This window comes from Lactuca virosa, chromosome 7, assembly GCF_052849685.1.
Source record: "Lactuca virosa cultivar CGN04683 chromosome 7, Lactuca_virosa_CGN04683_v6, whole genome shotgun sequence".
Classification (NCBI taxonomy): domain Eukaryota; kingdom Viridiplantae; phylum Streptophyta; class Magnoliopsida; order Asterales; family Asteraceae; genus Lactuca; species Lactuca virosa.
This window is the reverse complement of record NC_136432.1, coordinates 89,539,461-89,548,337: the sequence shown is the minus strand read 5'-3', so window position 1 is coordinate 89,548,337 and position 8,877 is coordinate 89,539,461.

Here is an 8,877-nt window from a genome sequence, read left to right as displayed (position 1 = left end):
GTTCCGAAAACTTATATAACCTCTAATTATATATTTTAGATTATTTTCTAACCCACAAGAACTTAACGGAACAAATAAAATTCGAAATTTTATTTAACAGAATTTGACTTTTGTTGACTAGAAAGTATCGGGTTGTCACATCATCCCCCCATTAGAGGGAATTTCGTCCCGAAATTCTTTCTAAAATGAATACAATTATGGACTAGGGAAAGAGATGCAGATAGTTCCGTTTCATCTGGTCTTCTCGCTCCCAAGTGAATTTGGGTCCCCGCTTGGCATTCCAGTGAACCTTCACTATCGGGATGCGACTTTGTTTCGTTCATTTGACTTCCCGATCCATGATTTCGATGGGTTCTTCCACGAAGTTAAGACTCTCGTTGATCTCGATTTCGTCGAGTGGAATCACAAGAGTCTTGTCAGATAGACACTTCTTAAGATTTGACACGTGGAAGACGGGATGAATGTTGCTAAGCTCTTGGGGTAACCGAAGTTTGTAGGCTACGGGACCGATCCTAGCGAGGATCTTGAATGGTCCAATGTATCTTGGATTCAGCTTTCCACGCTTTCTGAAGCGTATCATGCCCTTCTAGGGTGAGACCTTCCACAGAACGCGGTCACCAACCTGGAACTCCAAGGGTTTTCGTCTTTTGTCAGCATAGCTCTTTTTTCTATCTCTGGAGGCTTTTAGTCGTTCTCGAATTTGCACGATCTTTTCGGTGGTTTCTCGAATGATTTCAGGGCCAACGAGAGTGCTATCAGGGACTTGACCTCTAGCTAGCTGCGTGTCACCCACCTCATCCCAACACAGAGGGGATCTGCACTTACGGCCATAGAGAGCTTCGAATGGAGCAACCTTAATACTAGTGTGATAGATGTTGTTGTAGGAAAACTCGACCTGGGGCAAATGGGTGTCCCACGACTTGCCAAAGTCGATAACACATGCTCTCAGCATGTCTTCTAGTGTTTGGATGGTTCTCTCACTCTTCCTTTCGGTCTGTGGATGGTAAGATGTGCTCATATCCAGCTTAGTTCCAAGAGCCTTCTGCAGTGACTGCTAAAATCTTGAGGTGAATCTGCTATCCCGATCAGATATAATGGATACGGGCACACCGTTTAGTCGTACTATCTCTTGGATGTAAGTTCGGGTCAGTCTCTCCATCTTGTATGTTTCTTTGATTGGCAGGAAGTGGGCGGTCTTGGTCAGTATGTCGACAATTACCTAAATAGTGTCATGGCCACTCGGGGTTTTGGGCAATTTGGTGATGAAGTCCATCGTAATTCGTTCCCACTTCCACTTAGGTATTTATGGTTGTTGAAGTAAACCTGAGGGCTTTTGATATTCCACCTTCACCTTGGCGCAAGTTAGGCACTTGCCCACGAAGGTAGCAATTTCTGCTTTCATGTTTGGCCACCAATAGAGCTTTTTGAGATCCAGATACATCTTATCTAAACCTAGGGAACAGAGTATCGAGTTATGTGAGATTCGTTCATGACAATCTCCCTGTAACCACCAAACTTTAGGGTCCAGATTCGGATCATGAAGTAGTAAACTCCGTCTCCCTTGATCTCTAAGTTTTTCTCCATTCCCCTCAAGGCTTCATCCGTCATGTTCTCTGGTTTCAAGGATTCCAGTTGAGCCTCTCTGATTTGGGCGGACAGATAGGAATGGATTGTCATTGTTAGTGCCTTCACTCTGCGACCAGAGTACTCTTTCCGGCTGAGGGCATCCGCTACCACATTGGCCTTGCCGGGATGATAGCGTATTTCACACTCATAATCATTGAGTAGCTCTACCCATCGCCGTTGCCTCATGTTAAGCTCCTTTTCATCAAAAACATGTTGGAGGCTTTTATGGTCGGTGAAGACATTGCACTTGGTTCCGTAGAGGTAATGCCTCAAAATCTTTAATGCGAAGACCACTGCTCCCAACTCCAGATCATGAGTTGTATAATTGACTTCATGTGCCTTCGGCTGTCTCGAGGCATAAGTAATAACTTTTCCTCGCTGCATGAGCACACAACCCAACCCTTGATTGGATGCATCGCAGTAGACAACGAAGTCCTTCGTCCCTTCTGTAAGAGACAAGATAGGTGTGCTGTATAGGGTCTGCTTCAATGTTTGGAACACAGTGTCTTGCTTCTCTCCCCAACTAAAGGTTACACCTTTCTGAGTCAGGGCGGTAAGAGGCTTAGCAATCCTGGAGAAGTTTTGGATGAACCTGCGATAGTAGCCAGCAAGACCCAAGAATTGACGGATTTCTGTGGGCGTCTACGGTGCTGACCAATTCTCGATTGCCTTAATTTTGGAAGGGTCCACATGTATGCCTTCTTCGCTAACCATGTGACCGAGGAAGGTTACCTTTCTGATCCAAAATTCGCACTTTGAGAATTTTATGTATAGTTTCTCTGCCCTTAAAGTTCGTAACACTTGCCTCAAATGTTGTCTATGATCTTCCTCACTCCGCGAATAGACAAGTATATCATCTATGAATACTATCACGAACTTATCTAGGAAGGGGCGGCACACCTGATTCATCAGATCCATGAATACCGCGGGTGCGTTGGTTAAACCAAAGGGCATCACTACAAACTCGTAGTGACCATATCGAGTCCTAAATGTTGTCTTAGGACCATCACCCTCATGGACTCGTAATTGATGGTAACCTGATCTCAGGTCTATCTTTGAGAAGTAGATGGCTCCTTGGAGTTGATCGAAGAGGTCGTCGATTCGGGGTAGAGGATGGCGATTTTTAATGGTGAGTTTGTTTAGTTCGCGATAATCTATGCACATCCAGAAGGACCCATCCTTCTTTTTAACAAATAAGATCGGGGCTCCCCAGGGTGAGAAGCTTGGTCTGATGAATCCCTTGTTGAGCAGCTCATTCAGCTGGCTGGATAATTCCTGCATTTCTGCCGGCGCTAGACGGTAGGGGGATTTGGCTACAGGGGTAGCTCCGGGGTTTAAGTCGATTCGAAACTCGACTTGGCGTTCGGGAGGAACTCCTGGAAGATCTTCAGGGAAGACATCAGGAAAGTTGCAAACTTCGGGGATGCTCTCGAGGTCTTTAACTTCATGCTTTTCGTTTACGACATGGGATAGGAATGCATGACACTCCTTTCGCAGATATTTATGGGCTTTGATGCACGATATGATACGAAGGTTTGTGCTGAGTTTATCGCCATAGATGATGAGGGCTTCGCCATTTGGCAGATTGAGGCGAATGGCTTTTTTGAAACAAAGAATAACCGCATGATGAAGACTTAACCAGTCCATGCCGATGATGACATTGAAGCTCTTAATGGAGACCGACATAAGATCGATGGGAAAGGAATAGTCGTTTAGGGTAAGGGTACAGTCTATGAATATGTCGTTAGTGCTCTCTGTCTTTCCGTTAGCCATCTCGACGGTGAACGTTTCGGTTAGAGGTTGGGATTTATGCTTGAGTAGGTGTTTAAATGCATGACGGACAAAACTCCTCTCCGCACCACTATAAAAAAGAATGCATGCATAAGAGTTGTCGAGGAGGAACGTACCCGTAACTACGGTGGGATTAGCGACTGCCTCCTCCTGACTCATAGTTAGCATTCTCCCTGTGTTGCCAGCTGTCGTTGCTTTAGGGCAATTCCTCTTGAAGTGCCCAGTTTCACCACAACCATAGCAGGCTTGACTTACTCCAGCTCCAGGAGCCTAATTGGATGGTTGGACTTGTGTTTTGCAAAAAACAGGTTGTATGCCCCTTTTGCCACAATTGTTGCATTGCATGTCACGGCAGGGTCCGTGATGATGGAAGTTACACTTATCGCACCATGGGAGGGTTCCAACATATCTATTGGCAGGTGCTTGAGTTATGGAAACAGCAGCAGGAGTGATAGCAGCGTGAACTGCCACTATCTGTTGTTTCTTGGAGGGCTCTTGCGAATGCTGGCCCTTGCGCTTGTTCCATAACTTTTTCTTTCCACCACTCTCTTTAGGTGGTTCGGGAGCGGCTGCTACAGGTTCATGGCTATCCCCGTGATCTATCAAAGTCTGCGCCAGACGCTTGGCGCTATCAAACGTGAGGGGTTTAGCAGCCAAGACGTTCCCCTGAGTTGGGGGTGTCAATCCCCATATGTATCTCTCAACTTTATTGCTCTCCGGGGTGACCATCCCGGGACACAGAAGAGCCAGGTCGAACCTAGCGGTGTATGCAGCTATGTCGGAACCTTTCATCTTCAGATTCCAGAGCTCTTGGTCCAGGTTTTGCATCTCGCCCCGCGGACAGTATTCAGCCAGCATCAGCTCCTTCAAATCGTCCCAACTCATGGCATTAGCCTCTGGAAGAGTCAGGGATTTGACTTGGTCGTTCCACCAAGTTAGCACTCTGTCGGTGAAGGTTCAGGCTGCAAACTTCACTTTGCTTGTCTCGGGGCAAGCACAGATCTCGAAGATTGATTCGGTCTTCTCGAACCAACGAGTTAGTGTGATGTCTCCTCCAGTGCCGTCGAAGGATCGAGGTTTGGCATTGGTGAAGTCCTTGTATGAACACTCCTTCGTGTGTCCATGACTGTCGCCGAGGTTAGAGGGGTTGGCACCACTACCCGACCCACTTGTGCCACTCGCATTGATCTGCGACATGGCGGCAGCCACAACGGCTGTCACTGCTGCCTGGAACACAACAGGATCGTACTGAGGAGGTGGCGGCGGCGGATTTGTTGGAGGATTGTTGTTCTTTCTGTTGGACTTCTTCTTCTGAGGAATCTTTCTTTGATAGATAAAGTGTTCTATTAAGCGATTTTACAGAGGAAGTCTACTAATACAAGTAAACAATCGCTAGAAAAAAATAGCAACACTTGGAATGAAATGTCTATAATGTGTTTGGCTATACATAAAATACTCCTATAGTATTTTAGGTTGTATGTTCTGTTCTGTTGTTCCCTTTTTGTATGGAGTTTGGTAAGTTTTAGACTTGCTGCAACACCACCATCACTCCCAAACACATGTTGGTCGTATCTCAAATAAATATAGTTGATCAGGCTAAATTTATCCCAGATATGATTACATAACTGTCCAGGTTTAACAGTAGTGTCCAACATCTAAATACTTTTGTTTTGTTCCTCTTGTGATATTGTTTCTGGTATGTATGTATTCTTGTATACTTCTTATAAAATACTTAGATTTTAAAAGTATACTTTTAGTTCAGAGCGCTTCGGCCCTTTAGCGTTTATAGTTGTATATCATGTAAGCTTTCATATACTTAGTTCACTATAAAAAATAGCTCTGATACCAATCTGTCACACCCCCAAACCGATACGGCAAAAACATTCGGAGGTGGAGGACGTCATGTATAGTATCACAACAATTGCATCATAGTAATCAAAGTAAACAAAACCATTACATTGAATATATATAAGGTATTTACATCTGTTCGATGCGTAGTTTGTATAACAGCAAAAGTGTAACAAAAATATAAAATACGCGACTCTATATGCTCCATCTTCTCAAAAGCCTGCGGGTGTACCTGTCTACTGGTTCCCTGAGAATACAAGCGATTTTGAAAGTGTATCAACATTTAAGTTGGTGAGTTCATAAGAATGTCTTTGTAATGAAAACCTGTCTTTGAATCTGTAAAAATGTTTGTATGTTTCTCAAGAAAATTAGATATTTTCTTTAGTAGTGTAAAGTAGTCTTAAACCCTAAGACTCGAAACGTATGTTCGCTACTGTATTTTGTAGTAGTATATGAAAATGTTAGTTTGTATGCCTGGTTCCACCAGCTGTATTGTATAGTGTTGTTTTGTACGAAAAACTTTGTATGAAAACCCTGGTTACCACCAATAATGTATAATGTGTTCTGTATGAAAACCCTGACTACCACCAGTATGTATAGTAGTTTAATTACTTAAAATAAAACCATGTATTTGTATTCCCTGGAATCCTCCAATGTAGTGCGTAGTAGTTCTATTAATTAAAATAAAACTAATGAAGAATGAAATCCCGTAAACATATGGTTAGTTTATACTGTTGTGAGTTTGGTATAACCATGCTTGATATGACCTAGTGACCTCTACAACGTTCTTCAAGCGTCAGAACGGTATGATATTTGTCACCCCAGGCATGCCTACCTAACTGTAGCTAGCAGTTTAGGTGTGGGATTGTCAGTCCCGAATAGATCTATTCACAAATCTCACGCTCACCCTCCAGGAGACTCTGGTTATACTTTGGTAGGATTTAGTTCCGCACCCCGAATGGTACAATTGAGGTAGTGCCTCACAACCCTGTATTAACTAGTTTACATGTAGTGTTGTAGTGTTCTCTTGTACTTGAAACTGTGTGTATACTTGTAGAGTAAAAGTAATTACACTTAAATCATTATTTAGTATTGTACTCTTGTGTTTAGAAAATAGTATTGTATGCCATATACTATATCTATCGTAGTTTATATATTTGTTAATGTGTAAGCTCTGGAATTGATAAAACCGTGTGTTGAATCCCAAACTATACGTATTATAGTTTGCATGTATGCTATGTATCCGATTCACGTATTGTACTGAAAACTTTGCAATTATGGTTGTATGTTGAAAACTTCCCTTATGCTCACCATGTTACAAAAGGGATAAAATATCTAAATATTTTATAAAATGTAGTGATCTCTTGGTTGTATCAATTTCATAAGTTTTAATTCTGTTGAAATCCTTTATATAAGAACACAAAATTTCTTTGTGTTTTGCTTGTATTCCCCCTGAAAACGTTAAAAACAGTAAAAGTGTAGGGGTATGAACTCACAGTTGATTACGTGCACGTGCTCGACAGCAAAACCGGAAAGATGACCCTCGAGTTGGAGTACTCGGAATTAACGGTATCCTAATGATAATTAAACACATAATTGTATTTAAATTAGCGAAAACATTAATTAAAGTGTTAGAAAGCACTTGCTTTTGGGTTAGGAATGTTACCGAGACTTGTTTGAAGTGGAAAAAGAAGGTTTGCGGCCGTAAACGGGTTTTCGGTTGTAAACGGGTTTGCGGTTGTAAACGGGGTTTGCGGCCTTTGAAGATATGAAGGTTGTTCTTGGTGTTCTTGGTGAAAATATGAAGATTTTAAGGTTTGTTTCATAGGATATGAATGTTCTTGGGAGGTTCTTGGGAGCAACTTGAGAGAGTTTTAGGGTGAAAAAGGTGAGAAATGAAAAAACTTCTCCGGGAAAAACTTTTATACCGGTTGGGTTTACGGCTGGGAATGGGTTCTCGGTTGTAAACGGGTTTACGACCCAGGGGTTTACGGTCGTAAACACGTTTACGGCCCAGGGGTTTACGGCCCAAGGGGTTTACGGTTGTAAACGCGTGGTTGGACGAGTTTGCTGATTTTTCGAGGGAAAACTTGATTTTTCGAGCGTTTTTGGTTCCGAAAACTTATATAACCTCTAATTATATAATTTAGATTATTTTCTAACCCACAAGAACTTAACATAACAAATAAAATTCGAAATTTTATTTAACGGAAATCGACTTTTGTTGACTAGAAAGTAACTATGCACTCAACTGCTATAGGTGGAAGACTCACGGGAAAGTCGGATCCTTGACTGACACTTTAGATTTTCCTTTAAAACGACCTAAATATGAATATTACCAAGCCTTGGTGCTTCATTCGTATTTATAAAGTTAAATCGTTATAATGTTTTCTCAGATTTATCAATAATCAAATACTTCCTTATAGCCGATAAGAAACAACCAGGTAAGTTCGTATCGGAGGTAGGATCCGTTTGGCATATAAAGATATAGTGTTTGGAAAATCCACTTGAAACACCTCACCAACGTAGTCTCGTCACCAGTCCCGTAAGTAGATAGATGAGTGTAAAGACTGTTATTACTGATAAATCTTATTTATAAGTTCATAATAACGACTTCGAACAAAAATATAAGTTATACTTAAAGCACAATAAGCAAAACTCAACTTACAGGTTGTTTGACGAAAAATCGGACATTACGCGGGAATAACTTTGAAACCGAAAGCTCTGTTTCTTGGGGCACTCTAGCGCTCCAGAGTTTCACTACTTACACCTAAGAACTACTAAGACCGGGCCTCGAGACCTTGGAAGAGTTTCAGAGTGTTTTGGAAAGAATTCAACAACAAATGAACTAGAAAACATAGACTTTTTCAGAGGGGGGGGGGCACTCCGCACCCTGCCACGTGTCACCATCTGGTTGAAAGGCTTGGGGACTAAGGGTCTTCTCTGATGGTTCCAAGTGTCAGCCATCCGTGATGCCACACGTTAACCATCCAACGACCCGATTTAATTATTATAATAAAATTCATAACTTTCGCATATGAACTCCGTTTGACGGTCTTTATATCCATGCATAGCTATCGATGCATACTACAACTTTCTTTTAGAATCTATCGACTAATTTTCAATTTATTTTTTGTTTTACGGCCCGAGAATGCTTAGACTATAAATAACGTTGTAAAATTCATAATTTCTTCATATGAGCTCCGTTTTCAACGTTCTTTATATCGTTGACTTTGTATCGGCGAGTACTACAAATTTGATTTAGACCTCATCGGCTAATTCTCATTCTATTTCAATTTTACAAATATGAACAGATTTTGCCGCTTTTCGAAACTTAGGGACCAAGTTTCACTCATATCCTTCACATACGAGCTACATTCTCAACTGTCTTTATATCGATGGATTCCTATTTAAGAGATCTCCAACTCTCGTCTACATTGTTTTGGCTAAAAATCAACTTATTTTAATTTCAGTTTCTGTGTCGCACACTGTTGTACTATGTCACACTCGAAACTTCGAAAAATCATAAGTTACTCGTACGAAGTCAGATTTTGGCGTTCTTTATATGCACGCTTTCCTAATTACGAGTACTGCAACTTTGTTTAGATCACT